An 18832-nucleotide genomic window follows, 5' to 3' on the forward strand; every position below is an offset into this window, starting at 1 on the left:
AATCTAGTTCCAGGCAATGTATTTTGAAAGGGCCACTTTAGGCGTCCAGTGAATAAAAATGGGAAGAACTGACTGTGCTTCAACAGACTAGCCTATGGCAAACACAAGTAAAAGAAGAGCGACAATAAAATCAAACAGTTTTCAAATACACAACAAATTAAAAACAGTTAAAAGATAGCTAAAATATCAAAGCTCTTCTCTACACTCACAACAGCAAAACCAGTGTGCGCCTGACTAGACCTTCTACCCTCAGTGTCAGTACTGGTGGTATCTCATGTTTCGATCTTCCCCCTGCTCCCCCTCTGACGTGGACTCATCTTCCTCCTCTGCGACCTCTGCGTCTCTAGCTGTTCAAGTCAAGTCATAATCTGTGCTGATAGCATGCCATGGACCCTTTAGATGCCCCCCAACATTGGGGCTATCTTCGCTTGCAACTACTTGCACGTCCTTAATCACTCTACTATTGATTCAAAACAGAATATCACCTGCTCTCCATTCATCTGCACCTATCATCACTTTCCGTCCCTCCCCCTGCTCCTACAATGCTCACACCATCTCTGCTTTTGTCCTCTGGAGAGCTGTTTCTAATTCCCATTGTGGCCTATTTTCTACTTCCATAACCCATGGGTCTCGTGTAGCATTAACCACTGAGTTGCTTGCAGCATTTGCGCTAGCCGTGGGTGCTCCCTGCCTTGGTGCTGGTTGGGGTGTATACCGGGGGTTGGTATAACCTGCTGTGGGTTGCAAAGGGTAACACCCATATGGAGGCGGGCCATGGGGACAAGACTGGGTGTAGGCACTACCAACTTTTGTTCTTTGTGTTCCTCCGGTGCATGTTCTAAATCCTCTACCATTTTCCAAAGTTTGAGGATGCCCTGCCTACTTTTAAAATGTCTCCCTTTATAATTTGCAGCCAGATATTTATTCATCCACGTTATTCCAGCCCTCTTCGGGCCACGGCTTGTACCTTCCTCCTTTGGTATCCGCAACCCACTCACAATGGTATTTGAAAATCTTTTCCTTTTACCGCAGAAGTACGGAACACATATATTCAAGTGGGATATGTGATGAATCCGATGGTGTCATCACTCCTTTCCCGACAGTGACCTATCCCCATGTGCCCAGGGGACAGCAGCCACTACCTGATCCTGACCCTGGGGGTGGCTATATGAGGGAGGATCACATGGGGGGAGACAAGCTCCAGAGGAGTAGCAGGACACCATCAGACAAGGAATGGTATTCCCCTTCCTCTCCTGAGGATACCCCAGCCATACCCAATGACTTAATGGCATATTGTTACACCTCCCCTTGCCCCCCTAGGAAGGGTACTGAGGACCTTCTAACAAGATCTGTATGTGAGCCATCAAGATCTTACTTTCCCTCTAATACTCATGAAAATATCTTCTCAGACACTACCTACAAGTTATTCAGAGCTACCTTGCACTTTAAGACTTCTGAGCACACTTACCCAGACTTTGCATGTAAAACATCAAGAATGGACTTCCATTCCCATAACTGCAAGAATACTGGGACGAGGAAGATAAGTCGAGTAATGCAGAGCGGAAAATACCAAGAACACAAGCCACCCTCTAGTTGTTTGGAGCGCATACCTATAGCCGGGACATTTAAACAGCAGAAGCAGCTGACTGAGGCATGCTGCTGGAGGGAGAAAGCTGCTTCTCTTGGTAAGGACGGAGAGGCCGTGGGACTACAAGGAGTTCCGTGGAGCCATCCGGCTCACAGAGGAAGACATGCTGCAGGAATGCCAGAAGCCAACGCAATTCTCCTGGCCATTTGGAGATGTAGAGCGGCAGCGTTTGCCTTACAGAAGCCTGGCATAAAGCATAAGGGCCTCACAGGAACCGCGAGAGGCAGAGAAACTGATTAGCGAAGGTGGTGAGATGGGGAGAAACGATGAACAACTGTCACAGGCTTACCACGAGAGGAACGAAGTACGCCAGCAAGAACCATTGAGTCCACAGAAGGGAAGCAGGGACACCGGGGCGTATTGTCGGACAGGCCAAAGGCAAACAATTGTAAAGGAAGCAAATTAAGTACTTGAAAGAGAAGGAACCAGTGAACATTTTGTTAAAAGGGAAAACAGATGAAAAATAAGAGACTTTCAAGAATGTGAGTGTATGCAATACACATTTAAGAAAAGCCAGGGCAGGATAGTGTACCTGGCTGATACAGTATTAGATAAAGCTAACACAAGAAGATATTACGTTTGAAAGTGTGTGCAGAGCCCACATGAGAAAAGCCCTGGAAGGAAAGTATACCAGGCAAAGTAAAGCAGCAAGTGTGTACATTTAAGAAAGCCCTGGCAGGAGAAGTATACAAGGCAGTTGCAAGCGTGTTAAAGAAAGTCCTGGCAGGAGAGTATACAAGGCATTTGCAAGTGTATTCAAGAAAGCCCTGGCAGGCGAGTATACCAGGCACATGCAAGTGTGTTCACAAAAGAAAATCCTGGTAGGGGAACATAGCAGGCAAGGACAAACTGAGCAGTGCATATGAAATATAACACCCAAAGGGGTCCTGAGAAGGATACATTAGGACTAGCCAAATGATGTGTGAAACCAAAGAGAAGAGGAGTGAAAACCTGGCAGGGGAGTACACCAAGTATCCTAACAAGAGAAAGAGCCAAGTTGTTTTGTTTACCAGGTGTGCTGTGGATAAAAAGAAACTCAAGGAACTGATATCTTTGAATATACAACAAAGGGAAGAGAAATCCAGGGGAAGGGAATCACCCTCTGGAATAAGGAAATCTATCCTTTTGGAACATTTGGGTTGGAGTTACGCATTTTCCTTTTTGAACATTTATAAACCACTCAAGGCCAAAGACTTACCCTTTTCACCTTACAGTTTATTTTCTTAGAACGTGAAGGCCAGAAAAGTACTTTGGACATGGGACTGTTTTGCTTTAAAAATTCTGACATTTCCACACCCTTTGTTTTGGTTTTGGTTTTAGGTAGGGAAACACCTCTTAGAGCAGGGTCAGAGAGGCGTTTTCCCACTGCCTGTTATTTTAACAAAAGTCTTTGCCCAAAACCATGAATCCCTTGTGTCCAAGTCTCGTTCCTGGCTCCTCACAGGTACTACCTCTTCCCACTTCTCCACTTACCAAAAATACTTATTTCTCAGAGCTGATCCAGCGACACTGTTCTACCCCACCTTCCCAACGCTGCACACACTCCCTGAGTCCCCTCCCAATGTCCCCTCACCCAAAACCACCCCCATTGTCCCTTCTCACTCACAGACACACCCAACACCACACACCCTTATTCATACAACTGGGCGAAAATTGCCTCATACCGCAACAATTCTATAAAGAAGTGAAACCCCAATTTATACCAAAAATATGGTAAAAAATAAAACACACTTATTTACATATTGGTTTGGAGCCTTCCTTTGTCTCCTTGCCTCGAGATGTGGGAATTTCCCGATCTCATGCCCCCTTGTGCTGGGCAGAGGGATCCCTGGCCCTCTATATGATGGACCACTATTCTACTTGCAGCCCTGCCTTCCCTCTTGTATAAAGGGATCCCTTTTCCTCTCTTCTCTTTTATCACCATTATACTACGTAGGACGTCCTCTTTCCTCTCGTCGGAGGAGCTCCCTCTGGCCACTACTATGAAACCAATATATTGCCATGTGGTCTGCTCTATCCACACTCACAACCACTCAACATCACACTTCTCCCATGTTGTTTTCTCCTGCAAAGGTGCACTTACGTCTATGAGTTCTCCCCAGCACCTTTGATGTGGGGCTCCCGTCAATTTGCCTGCACAGCTGGGCACCTGCAAACCTTCTCAAGTTGTGCATGCGGACTGGTCACTGCAGACAGCTCTGGGCCTAGGATGCATGGTGGGGGGGGGGGCCAGCCTCTCAGAAAGTCTGGGATCAAGTCGCGGTTACCAAATTTGTAGGGGAATTACCCAAAACCAAATGATAAAAAAACTATTCCAAATAAGCCAAATAGGCGATGCACCACTGGCAATGAAAACAAAATTTTATTATATGCAAAAATTATCAGACGGTCCCCTAGAACCAAACTAATATGGAGCTCCACACCCAAAGATGTTATAGCTTTTATAGCGGAAAACCGCAAATTAACAAAACTATGTATAATGAAGGTTACAACTTGATCCTGCACTCCCCATTGGGTAACATCTTTATATAATTCTTATTGTCCCCTATAGTCCATTACCCTATTGGTCACACATTATCTAAAACACATGCCCGTAAACACGTGACCTAGTACATCATCACTAAGAAACTCAGGAATTGATTGACAACCAGGTACATTGTTGCCATAATACATTCCTTAAATTAGTAATTATTCCTGACCATCATTTGATGTGCCCCCTCCCTTGGAACCTGATCAAAGTGTGAATAGTGAGATCAACTCTGCTTGGATAATACAATGGCCCTCCTCATTACACCAGACACTGTGGCATGCACAGACAGTTTCCTGCCCATGTAGATACATTTATTGGCATCACCTCTGCTTCTAAAGTCCCAAATCACAGTACAGACCTAGCACGTCTCCCTCTTTATCTCTCTGGGAACTCAGATGCCTATGAATGACATGATCGGGGCACCACTCTAATGTATGTATTGCGCTTATTTATGGATCATTAGAGTGCAGCGCCTGCAGTTCAATTAGGATGACCACTCTTCAGGTGAGGGAAGTAGTGCTTTAAATCCTCATGAGGCCTCTTGACATCAGAGAACCCAATGCCCTGCTCACATAAATTCAACCTTCAAAGGGCGCATCCTACCCTCCCTGGCCAAACATTAATTTCCCAGCTCCTATGAGCTCTGCAGCTGCACCCAATTAGCTGTTATCAGCACAGCGCGCCGGCCTGTGGCCTTGACAACATAACTTATCTCTGGGGAATCAAAGGGGGACTCTTCTCTGGATCAACTGGACAGAGCCGCATGCACATCTTGTATGCCGACATACGTCAGCTACCTACTAGTGTATCTCTTAAAACTTAACATTGTATACTTAACCTAAATACAAAATACATGACCCTGTCTTTAACCTGTGCAACTGCAACGTGCATACATTGTTGCCCTTTCTGTATGGCTATATGGTGCTTCTAATATGTGTCAAAGCTAACAACAAATCAATACAGGTGCATTCTTCCCTGCCCTCTGCCGTCTACTTATATGTCTTGCACAGTCTAAATCTCTTCACCAACAGACTTACGTTTTGCAAACTGCTCCTGCGCCACACCCTAAAGGCCCCCATAGCAAGCCCAGGAGAGAAACAAGGGTTACCGGAAACCAAAGATAGGGGACCAATGCCATGCAGACCTTTTCACAGTTTGAGTGCTTTTTACCAATAGGCCAAAGAGACCAGGGTAGAGGGCAGTACATTTCCCTTGCCACTCCCGTGAGCACCACCGATGTGTGGAAGTATTGATATGGAATTTTTAGTGATAGATTGTTCGATATCCACCCACAGGGCCCCGTCAGTGTCAGCCAGTCAGGCCAAAACACGCAAAACATTAGCTGCATGACATAGTTCTGAAGAACGTGTAACATAAGACCTCTGTTAAATTTATTGTAATACAGGGCCTGCCTGCTAAAGCGAGGCATGTGATTGAACGGGAGAACTGTATAATTTTCTGGTGCAAAACCTGGAGGAAGGAATAAGGTATTAAGACCGGCAGGCCAGTGAATGACAGAGAAGCCTAGTGATGACATTCATTTTCACAGCCGTAACCCGACCTATCCAGAAAATCTCCTGATTGCCTGTGCAGCAAGAAATCAGTGAAGGGTTTAAAGAGGGCTCAAAATTGGTCCGAAACAGACCAGAAAAAGACAGCGCTAACTTAGCGCCCAGGTGGTCTAGGTTGTCGTTACCTCACTGGAACAGAAACGGCTGTTGCATCCTGGTCATGTTGCCCAGGGATTCCAAGACATGCAATCCCCTGGACTTATCATAATTTATAGAGAAGCCTGAAAAGCGCTCAAATAACCCAAGTTCTGTCCCAAGGGCCTGAAGTGTCGGCAGAGTCAGCAACATGATTAATAAAATGTTGTGGGCATAGAGGGACGTTTTATGTTCAATACCGTCCGCAGGGAAACCTTTAATGCATAGATTGGTCCGAATGCAGATCGGTAAGGATTTCATCACCAAGGCAAAGATCAAAGGAGATAAAGGGCAACCCTGACACGTTCCTCTAGTGGTATGGATAAATTGTGAGCAAAAGCCTGTTTATACGAATCCTAGTCTTGAGGGTTTGGTAACAAGCCATTATACATGCAACAAAGGAAGGCCCAAATCCAAACGCCTGCAGAGTCCAAAGAATAAACCTCCAGTCTACCCTATCTAAGGCCTTGTTGGTCAACGGGAGTGCCTGTCTCCTCGCCACTAATTTAGTAGCATGTCTGATATTATAGTGCATGCTTTAGCCAATGATAAATCTGTATTGCTCCGGGTGAACCAGAGAAGGTAGGGATTTCATTAGTCTAGTAGCAAGGATCTTGCAGTAAATCTTGGCATCATTGTTAAGTAAGCTAGGAAACCGGGTGAAAGGAGCCGCATAACCAAGGTTTTAGAATCAAAGAGAGCAAGGACACCTCCATAGAATCAGATACCTTACGCAAATCAATACAGGGGTTTCACAGGACAGTCAGTGGGGTTAGAAGCTGGGATTTTAATGTTTTATAAAAGAGCGGTTGTACGGCTGTGGCCGGGGCTCTCTAGCAGTCACCCCAATTACCAGCAGAGAACACGTGGCACCAACAAAGACTCCCCACCACAAAAATGAAAGACTGAGCCATGGAGAAAAGTTACTGGGCCTCATTAGGAGTATGGTTGTACGGCAACAACGGCACCGGTATCGCTACCGGCACCGTTGCTACCGTACCGCCATACTAGGACTTCTGCTCGCGGGCGCTCTTGCAGCCACCTGGTCTGACCAGGTGGCCTTACCGGCACCCACGAGCAGAACATGATGGCAGCAACAGCACCGTTATGAACGGTACTGCTGCTACCATCATCCCGATTCCCACCCGCGCAAGGACTGGGTCCGCAGAGGTTGGAATGGCCCGGTGATTCCCCTTTCGTGGGTGCCGGAGCCGGATGCGAGTTTGGGGGTAGCCTTGCTGGGAAAACAGGCAAGGATACCTCCAACCTCGTAATGAGGCCCACTGTCTTTTATTAGCAAAATAGCAAAAAAAATGTCAGGGATCACACCACAAAAACAAGTATCCTCTGGAGCTCTCCTCTTCCAAGGATGTGTCACCTGGTTTTATCCTGTTTTGATGTCACAAATCCAGGTTCCATCCCAGAAACCTATCACATAATTACATTGGTCAGCTTGGGTAGGCTACATATTCTACAATTGGATAGCCATATCTGGTGACCCCTCCAAGGACCGCCTCTACTAGTATCAATATACAATGTTGCAGGGGCGCAGAGAGACCATTGGCGCTTGCAACAAATTATATCACCATGTGAAAGTTGAATTTGGATTGTGCAGAATATGTTTTCCCATCCCTGGGACCCTGGACGGTTACCAGACTGAGTGTACCTTTTCAAGGCGATGGAAATGAATGTCGAGGTGCAAAGTGTTCCCTAATGTTGCCATCTCTTATCACCGAAGTCTGGGAGAGTGCATTCAGTTGGCAGTTCGTGGGCAACACTTGTATCTTTTCCCATTTGGTTCAATGGGAACAGTCCTCATCGTCTACCTTATTTGAATGGGCATTGTTCTGTTTGGCTAGGTCGCGTGTGTTTAGACCACAAAATTAAGCTGTCCTGCTTGTAACTATGAGGATTTTATACACATTTTCTGCAGGTGGCTCATTGTCTTGGTAACTGGAACTTTTCCTGTCTCCACTTGTCCTTGGCTGGGTGCCTCGTTTCTTCTCGCCTCTGCAGCGTTTCATGTCAACTTTTCCATGCACTCGAAGCATGTCTCTCCTTTGCCACTCATTTCAGAGACCTATAGCTTCCATACCATTCCTTATGGCTTCTCCATGTTAATAGCAGTTAAGCATGTGCAAGCTAAATACATTAACTCTTTGCATCTTCCGGTTTCAGCTTTGGCACAGGATATGAATATTTAGAAATATGTACGTGTGTCTTTCCTCTACCTTCGTGGGTCATCAGTGTATGCTTCGTGTCTATATGCAAAAAACTAGTGCATGTTCGTGTAACTTAATGAATGGATGAGTATGTACTTCAAGTATAAGTACGGCTACATTGTGATGTCAGTGATGACGTCATTAGTCTCTGGTTTTGAATTGCTCGATCGATGTAATTTTCATGTAGTCCAAATCATTGATTGGGTATGGTCTGAACGGCTGTCTGAGCGAATAACGTTTCTCACACCTGTGATACATCGAGGATTGCGGTGATGGGCCTAAAGGTGAGGCACATCTGTCATTTCCCTGAATTCGTGTTGAGAGTCGTGTGGGGGCATGAGGGTCAGGTTTGGCCCTGGTCTACAAGGTGTTAACCAGTTTGGGTCCAGCACCTTCTAGTTCAGAAGCATGTTGATTGCCTGATCCGTTTCCTCCTTCCTGGTAAGAGATTCAAGGCGATCCAGCAGTGCCTGAGAAAGTCTAGCCAGCATGGACTGGTCAAAGTAGGAGTCTTGAGCCTTCAAATTGGGCATTTCGGCAGCTTTGTCTCTTTTGTGAAATTAAGTACCCCGTTGCTACCCCTAATGCCCGGGACATGGTTCCTGGTCTTTTGCCGTTTCAGTTTATAAGCCAACTGTGTATTTGCCTTGCTGTTTTGGGTGTAATAAAATGTTTTGCAAGCAACAAAGAGTTGGCATTTTCTGAAGCTATCATCAACGCGTCCAAACTGGACCTGGCTAATATAAGATCTCTTGAGGATCTTCTGGGATTGTGGCTGAGCATGTAATTCATGGTTGCGTACCGGTATGCTGTATTGCTTAGAAATCAAGTGGTTAAAGGAAGATTTAGTTAGGAAGTATTTAATACACCAGCAATGGCTTGCTAACGGGAATTAACCATTTACCTTTCGGACACATGTCTTTGCAGGTAGAAATAACTGCTTTATATCAAATTAATGTGACAAGGATTTAGTTAACACTGTGAATTTGCCGCTGGCCATGGGTCACAAATCAGCTATTCCGGAGGACCGGTTCCAGTATTATTTGCCTTTCATCCTCAAACTCTGCCTAAACCTTTGCGCATGTCTACCACCCTCCATTTTCAGAATCTATTCCAATCCACTAACTGCTCAAGGCTTTCACTTCCCATTCCCAATGCTTTATGGTCCAGGTCGTTTTATACTTTTTCAAACCCTGCCTATACTTTGCACCAGTGATGGAGTGTTGGGGAATTGCACTTGGGTCACTGAATGCTATGATCTTTCTCAAACCATGCTCAACCTACATCCATGAGGGGTAGTCCTGAAGAGCAGTACCTGGCTCATTAAATCCATCTGTGTGCCTCCCAGGAGTTGCTTAGTTAAACCCTGTTAGCCTAAAAGCCAGTGACTCCAAAATGTGTTTCCTTGTCTTACTTTGGTTGCGCTGATCCAGGCTTCTTAGCCGTTTTGTTTCTTCTGTGCTGTGTTTGTGTACAGCACCTTTGAACCCCTGTTGACTTCTTCTCTTTGTACAACTCCTATGTTTGTGTGCAGATCTGCTGTGTGCCCCTTTTCTGGTTCTGTTTTTTGTACAGCTACTGTATACCGCTTGTTTCTCTCCCTGGTGTGTACAGACTCTCATTACATCCCTGGCCTGCATCTGTCTGTTGAATTCTACCCCCCTGTAGGCCGCTCCTGTTTATGCTCTGCTCCTAGTTTTCGTCGTAGGCCTGTAGCTAGTTAGGTAGGGTGCTATACAGAGCCTCCTATACAGAGAAACCCTTGGACCGGTTTTCCCATAGGGAAGCAGGGTAATTCTCTATGAGTAAATTAATGTACTGTGCCTTCTTATCTCACTCAAGACTTTAGGCAGGCCATGCTCATGGAGCAAACTATCTATAATTTACACAGGGGTCGTTTCTCTATAGCGCTGTACCACTGAGTCATTTCTTCACCTTTTCTATTGTGTACTTGCTTGTGTGATCTGCTCTAGCTTTATTTATTTTTTACACTTGCGGGTCTCATTCCATTCTGCCTTGTAATCCAATCCAGTTCTTACAGGTTTTGCTAAGCTGCTGTCGTGTCTCCCACATTAGTACATACTCTGTGTAGTCTTTTATATGCCTCAACAACCCCTCATCTGATTTCATGTTTTCCTGCAGATTACCAGCTGTGTTCTGAAGCCTTCTCTTTTTTATTCATTTTTTGTCGTCTGTCCCAGGTTCGAGGGAACTTTCATTGACCTGACATCATGCTAAAGGCAAATATGTACCCATTCACAAATACCAGACAATAAGTGCCAGTCCCACATATACTTTCGATACCAAGAGGTTTTTTCATACAAGTCCATACACACCAACATTATGCATTTCATTTCGGAGATGCTAGTCCAGTCCTGGTTTTAACTTTGCATTCTGGGACTTGTTGACCTGGATTTGCCCATTATAAATCAGGGACTACAAGTCCCCAAAGGTAAAGTTATAGCTAGGACTGAACTAGCATCTCCCAAATGGAATGGATAATGTTGACCTGTTTCAGGAGGCTAGCACCACCTTCATAAGCCAATAGTAAGACGTGTTAGGCAAGGTTTGGCAGTTTTCCGCCTTATTAGTACCATGGGAGGCACAGCAGCCAATCAGATTGCTCAAAGTCCTGGCATATTCCAACAACCCATGCCCAAGTTCTGAGCAAGCTACATGCTGCTAACACCTGCCCTCCTGCATGTCTGCTCTGAAAACCCATCTGCCCAGCACACTCCCACTGCCCCCGAACTGCCATTCCTTCTGCATCATTGTTAGAGTGCTCAATAGCCTTCAGGGCCTTGCCTGGAAATGTAAGAGGGATGCCATACAGAGCACCTACTTCCATTTCCATGGAGGTTTTGTCTCAAACAGCGGGTTGCACTTTCTCCACTTCCTGATATTTTACGCCAAGAAATCGCTTGCAGCAGCCCGGTTAGCAAACCTGGGACGCTAATACCAAAAATCTCCTGTTCCACAAGCTGTACCAGGGTGGTAAATAATCAGAGACCTTCGTTAAAAGCCCTGTTTGTGTTTGGGCTGATCACCATTACCACACGATACAGCCTGTGGAATAGGTGGTTATTGTTTAAAGTCCATATTGCTTAAATGGGATACATTTGGTAATGTTGCCGGTAACTGCTGGGGGCTTCATTGCAGAAGCCGAAAGAGTTGCAGTGCTAAAGTGCTATACCCCTCATTACTCCAAGGTATACAATAAGAAACACTGCTTAGCAAATGCTATATAATTCTGTAGGTTTGCTAATTGAATTTACACTTGTGTAGCACAGCTGGCAATTTAAATGACCTTGTTCAATGAAAACAAAGCTCACCCTGCATTCCTTGCATGCCCTTGTGGCTCGCCCCGTCCTCTTCTCTGTTCACTGCAAGTACAAAGGCGGAGAGAGGCCAGCTGCAATCCTCTCCACCGCTCTTAAAAGTGCCACAGCCTTGTTTGTGAGTGTTAGCCAAGAAAGGGTCTTACTATTTCAAATAACTGCAAAGCAGAAGAAATCAAGATGATATTTCTATTTAGCTAACTATATGCTGTTTGGTTAAGACCAGACCGTGTTAAATTTATTTATTTGCAAAGTGCAGCAATTCCAGTCCTAAAAATGTAAGTTACATAATGCGTTATTACAATATTTCTACTGTAAAACACTGCATTGTCCCGATGTTTTCAGCAAAGTTCAAGTTAGTTACCTAAATCTCAGTGTCAACTATATTTCATTTTGTTGGGGAAGGTGCGTCATTAAGACAAGTGAGATTCTACAACTGTCAGCTCCAGGTGATGGCTCTCTGAAAGCTCTGCTCCTGTGCCTGGACTTAATCCTCAATCTATGATGGCTGATACAAGTGCAACGGATTTAACACGGCCTGCAAAAAGCCAGAAAGGAGGCGGAGAGAAGGTCCCTGAGGAAAGAGAGGACAAGGTTCTGGATTTGCTAACCAAAGTGACCTTGGATATCGCTGAAATCAAGGAGAAGGTGTCCAAAGCAGAGGAGAGATATGTTGAGCTAACTTAATATCAACAGAGTTGAAAGTCACCTATCTGAGATGGATGATAAAGTGCTGAAAATGGAGGACCAGATAATGGACTTACAAGCCAAGAATGAAAGACTAACTTTGAAAATCTCAGAGCAAGAAAGTTTCTCTAGAAGAAATAATGTCAGAATTGCTGGCTTTCCGGAAAACATTGAAAGAGGCAAGCATATGGATTTCATAGAGAAAAACTTGGTCACCTTGCTCAAGCTGGACCCAAAAATAAGATTAGAAATTGAAAGGGCACATGGAAGTCTGGGACCAACACTGGCAATTGGCCAGAGACCTAGACACTTTGTGGTCAAACCTTTGAGGTTTTCTGTGAAGGAGATGATCCTAAGGAAGGCGCATGAGCTGAGGGATCTCTCTTAGGGTGGACACAAAGTTATGAGTTTTGGAGACCTAAGCTGAGATATTTTGGATAAAAGGAAAGAGTTCAATACAGCAAAAGAGAAGGCAAAGGTCAAAAAGCTCAAACACTTTATGGTTTATCCGGCGATATTCCGTGTTGTCATAGATGGTCAACTATTTTCATTTAGTGACAGTAAAAGTGCTGAAGCCTTCCTGGGTGACCTATGGAAGCCATTGCAACCTCTTCACAAAGGATTTTATCAGCAAAGAAGAAAAGATAAAAGCCTTGACACATTGGATTCCTGATAGTAGTTGTTTGACTGATTTATTATTTTTATTAATTTATATTCACTTTGTTTATTTTTCATTCCTGTCCTTCATTTTATTACTTGAAATATGCAATATCTTAATTATTGGTATAGAAGTGCTGTGTGTGCGGTTGCAGCCGTTAATATTGTTCCGGCTTGTTTACTTTTGCTTCGTGGGCTCAGAACCATCAGAGGAAAGGCCCTAGCGGTGACACGTGCTGTATGCACAGCGTTATCAGGAAATGGATACAGAGCAAAGATTTAGCAAGAAACAGAGATGTGGTCTCATACTGTGTATTCTGCTGAGTACAGTGTCGCAGAACGTGGAAGGCGAAGTGGCAGATTGTGACCACAGCTGCAAACGAGTAAAATAGTAAGCGGGCGTATGTAGTGATTCAGAATTTGATTAACTTTGACTAGCATCACGGTCATAAGGAAAGCGTGCAAGATGAATGGCGTTGCCGCGCATGAGCCAACATCCCCAATTGTAGTAGTGATTATAGTTGGGACTATGACTTACCTTTAAACGCGCCCGTCTTCAGACCTGACTATACCGCCTGGCTCGCTGTTCCCCAGTACGCATTTCCTAGATGAAGACACATTCTGTATTGGTCTACCTAGTGTCTTCCTCGTGCTGTCCGGGAGGCCCTACATTTTTTCATATTGCTACCTTGAAACTGACATCTGACAATAGCTACTGAGTAACTCACTGAGTTACACGCTGTGAAAGGATAGAATACTGACTTAATTTAAATAGGGCCTCATTACGACCCAGGCGGTAAGTTACCGCCTGGGCCGTGACTTTACCACCATGGCGTAAACTACGTTTATGCCATGGTGGTTGGCGGATTTACCGCCCCATTCCAACCTTGGCGGGGCGGTAAATCCCCATTTTCCCATTTTCCCTTCCCCATTCCCATTTTGCCCCATAGGGCATAATGGGAGTGGGGAAGGCGTTAATTACGCCACCGTAAATTACGGTGGCGTAATTAACTCCCTGGTCCCTTAGCGCCATGGATTTTAACACCTGCTAGAAGCAGGTGTTAAAACCTCCATGGCGCTAAGAGACCTCGTACTCAGGCGGTAAGGGTCTTTGCTGTTTACGCCGCCGTAAAACCCTTACCGCCTGAGTCGTAATGAGGCCCATAATCTATCAGTCAGTTCCAATATAAGCAATAGCTGCCCACACTGCATTGGTTCATATGTTAAAATGCCTGTACTAGTACATATTTTTGCACTAACACTATTTCTATGGGAAGCTGCATTGGAACTTGGGAGGAATTCATGATATCTTTGTTTAATAAGTGTCAATGCTGTTAGTAAAATTGTATTGGGGGGCCTTTTTTTCTGTTTTTTTTTTTTGATGTAATGTCAGTTGGACATCGATCCCAATTTTGATTGAATTGTGGGCCATGACAAGGTGTATTGTTTTCACAATAAATGGGAAATGTCATGCTATGTTGGGTTGAAGGCGCAGGTTTTTTAGATTATGGATGGTAGTGAGAGGAGTAATAGCAGCATATTCAAAGTGGGGATGCATACCATTTCTCAATAGAAGTGCAGTTCTAGTGGGCAACAACATGACTTAAGATGCTACTGGTCAGAAAGTTGGATTTAATGCTGCCAAGAAATGCAATTATGTTGGAATTCAATATGTGGGAGTGGGTGGGGGCTAGGCAGAGTATTCTCATGTAGGTAATAATGGGTGGAGTGTGTCACTGTAGGGCTCCAAGGTATTTATGATGTTGGGAGGACCAATTAAACATTACAGGGGAACATGAAGTGATAGGCTGAGGAGATTACGTCAACATGTGCAAGAGAATTGTAGTAGAAGATATAATGACCAGTCTTTATGTAAGGTGAGGTGGATTGAAAGGAGGGAGCAGTGATTGACAAGAGCTGAAATCTTATTATTCAAGCTAACGCTGGTTCCATAGACCACTAAGTTTGTACGAAGAATTTTGGAATATTATAAGGTCTACTGTTTAATATTTGGCTGATGATGTGTTATACATTAAGGGGAGCTATGGAGGAATAGCAAAAAGAGAGAGTGGCGGTAGGCACTATTTTTGCAATGCTAATATTTTGAGGCACGGGCTTCGGAGTGGTTATAGTTCAGCACAGCAGTTATAATGTAAATAGTGTGACTCAGAATCACTCTGTGAGGACACAGGGTGTTGTGGTCAATTTATCTCTGATGTGTTTTATGGGTATATAGTGTCTTTGTTTGGTGTTGTTTTATGAATCTATCTACATGATGTGTGAATCTCGGTCAAGTCAAGAATGTATTATTAAATGGATACAAATGGCTCTAATTTAATTCCCCAAATCAAGGCTTCAAGGGACATAACTCTGAATGTGTATTGCCAGGACTGTTATGGAATATCTGGCGCTGAGTGCATTGCTTACGGAATTGTGAATACAGAAGGGAAAATGGGAGAAATTAGCAAAACTGGCTACTAGATGAATGAATTGACATTTTGTTCATGGAACGTTAAAGGATTGAATAACCACAGGAAAAGAAAAGAAGTTTTAATGAGACTAAAGAGGCAAAAGACTGATGTTGCCCTTCTACAAGAGACCCACTTGTTAGAAGATTCCAAAAGTCTTATGAACAACACACTGTATAACAGGATGGTGTTAAATTGTTATGTCTCCGGAGTAGGAATACTATTTCGTAGAGGGTTAAATTTGAGTGTAGAGAAGGTGGTTATGGATGATGAGGGAAGAGTGATTCTAGTTGATGTAAAGTATGAAGGCAGTGTAAATATGATAGGATCCATTTACGATCCATGTGCTGCGGGAAGTGGTTTTTTCACAAAAATGATATCAGTTTTGCAGGACATGAATGGGGAACACACCATCTTGGGGGGTGATTTTAATTGTGTCCTTGATCGTAAGTTAGATCGCTCTGCACAAGTTGATATACAGCGGAGAGTACTAGCAAAGCGTTTGGTAATCTTTTGCATAGTCTGGATTTGGTGGATATATGGAGATCTTTGCACCCTGGAGAGGGGGAGTACTCTTTCTTCTCACCGGTTCATGATTCGTACTCCAGAATCAATTATTTTTTGACTTCTAAAACACTCATTGAAAAAGCAACTAGTGTAAAGATAATGGAGATGGGTATCTCGGATCATTCTTTGATAATGCTGAAATTAGAACTGGGTGGAGGTGCGGTTAGCAACGTCAAGATGGCATTTAAAAACATACATATTGCAGGAACAGGAGGTACTTACATCCTTGAAGTCATTTATCAAAGCCTTTTTCCAAATGAATATAGGATCTGCTTCTGAGCTAATGGGTTGGGATTGTTTTAAGGCGGCAATTAGGGGTGAAATGATGAATATCACAGCCCGCACAAGAAAAAAAGGAATGGTGGAATTGAAACGGTTGGAGAATAGACTGGATAAATGTCAGAAGAAATATCAATTGACAAGAAGCAGTTGTGACAAAGCGGAGATGGATAGGGTGTGGGAGTCTTTGAAAAGTGAGATAGATGTAGAGAGTGAGAAAGGTATTTTCTTTATGAAACAGAAGTACTGGGAACAGGGAGACAAAGGTGGGAGATTGCTCGCCAACACATTGAAGGGTTTAGTTGATAACTCCTATGTACAGAGGATAGTGACTGAAGAGGGAATATTTGAGTTTAAAAGGGAAGAGATATGTGAATGTTTCAGGACATTTTATGCATCTCTATACACAGAGGATCGGTTTCCGACACCTGATGGCTTGGAAGAGTTTTTCGGGAAGATTAACTTGCCAACATTATCTGTAGATCAAGCAATTGCTATTGATCAGCCTATTGGGGAGGAGGAGATACTGAGAGCAATTAACCAACTTAAAATAGGTAGATCGCCTGACCTTGATGGGCTGCCAGTTGAGTTCTACATGGAACTAGGTCCTGAATTTACTCCATTATTATGTAGCTTATATAATCATTTCATGACTGAAGGGATAATGTATCCAAGGATGTGAGATGCATGTGTCACAGTAATCCCTGAACCAGGTAGAGAGCATAATAAATGTGAGAATTATAGGCCAATATCTTTATTAAATGTGCACTTTAAAATATTTACTAGAATATTAACTAATCATTTGGACAGGTGCATTGATGGACTGGTTGGACAGTCTCAAGTTGGATTTATGCGTGGGAGGAATTGTTATGATCACATCAGGACAATTATGGATATATTGGGGCTTCCTAAGGATGAGGTGAACATATGCTTTGGATGCAGAGAAGGCTTTTGATCGGGTTAATTGGGCTTTCTTGGACTAAACACTTAAGAAGATGAGATTTGGGGATACCTTTTTGAGAGTTACTAAAACTTAAAGCTCTTCCTTTAGTGCACAAATATGGATTAATGGAGTATTCTCAGTTTCCTTTACTTTAACTAGGGGTACCAGACAGGGCTGTCGACTGTCTCCTTATCTTTTCAACCTGGCATTAGAACCCCTGATAGCTTATATTAGACAGGAGCAAGGCCTTCGGGGGCTTAGAGTTGGGGATAGTGAGGTCAAAGTACTATGTTATGTGGATGACATGACTATAATATTGTCTAATCCAAAGGAGGGGGGACAAGCTAAAATGCCTGTTTGAGGAAGTGGGACGCTTGTCTGGTCATAGGATTCATTGGGAGAAGACAGTGATTTTTCCACGGGGCGCTTTACAACCAAGGAGTGATTTAAATTTGTGATAACTGTCAATGGAATGTAGCGACGATGAAGTACCTAGGGGTCCACTTGGCTCTTGATCTAAAGAGGGTGGTGGAATTTAATGTAACAAAAATTATAGAGGTAATCCAGAAGGACATGTAAAAATGGGACCGTTTAGTATTAGGGCTCCGGGCGAGGATTGATGCTATTAAAATGGTACTCTTGCCCAAAGTTCTCTACATCATACAATCTATCCCGCTAAGGTTCACAAAGAAGATTATTGCCTGCATTGATAAAGATTTTCAAAAGTTTCTTTGGAGTGAAGGCAAGAGGCCTAGGATTCCAAGGTATGTCTTTATGCGGGCTGTGCGCGAGGGATGCTTTGGGTAGCCCAACCTGGAAAATTACTGTAGGGGGTTTGTTCTGAAGAAGTCAGCACTATACTTTGATGGGAGGGATAATGACATGCCTCTATGGAAGATTACAGAGAGGGAAACATTCTTACTGTATACACTACAAGATGTGTATATGATGGGGAAGATGCCTAATCTAGCTGCTAGATTACCTACTATAGGAAATACTGGAGAGGCCATGAGATCTTTTATGGTCGTCAGAGGTGAAAATATTTGGATTCATTACGATGCATCATTATGGCACAAAATGGGATTACAGATTGAAAATAAAACTTTGTGTTGGCGGAGCTGGGTTAAGAAAGGTATTTTGAGGATATGTGACGTGTGGAGAGATGGCTGTATGGTCCCCTTTGAGTTACTCAGAGGAACTTTTGGGTTAGGGGGAAGAGAACATAGGCATTATATGGATTTGAAGTACCTTCTAATTGAAAGACAGAGGATGATGGATAGCCCTATGAAAGAGAAACCAACGATTTGTAGTGTTATTCAATCCTCACCGTGCATGGTCTCAACACACCTGAAACTGATGCCTATGGATAGTTCTTATGAAAATGCATGGGTGAAGCTGCGGCAGGCTTGGGTGAGGGAGTTAGGCAAGGATATTCTTGTGAATGAGTGGGATAGCTTAATGAGAGTTGGCACAAAATCAAAGATGGATCTGGGCTTACGATATGTGAGGTAAAGGATTCTATGTCAACTATACTGGACCCCAGCGCAGATAGCCAGTTTGGGTTTGTCTGATAATGACATGTGCTGGGGCTGTGGCTGTAATGGGGGTACCTTAATGCACATGTTATGGGCATGTCCAAGGGTGATTGGTTTCTGGAATGATGTTCTGAGTAGATTGGATTTGATGCTGGCGGGGGCATTAGCAAGAACGTCTTATTCAACAATTCTATTGTCAAATAAAGAGAGAGGTGTAGTAACTCAAGAGTATGCTGAATGGCTTAAGAAGAG

The sequence above is a fragment of the Ambystoma mexicanum genome, chromosome 5p, assembly GCF_040938575.1.
Source record: "Ambystoma mexicanum isolate Mex_15411 chromosome 5p, UKY_AmexF1_1, whole genome shotgun sequence".
Lineage (NCBI taxonomy): Eukaryota > Metazoa > Chordata > Amphibia > Caudata > Ambystomatidae > Ambystoma > Ambystoma mexicanum.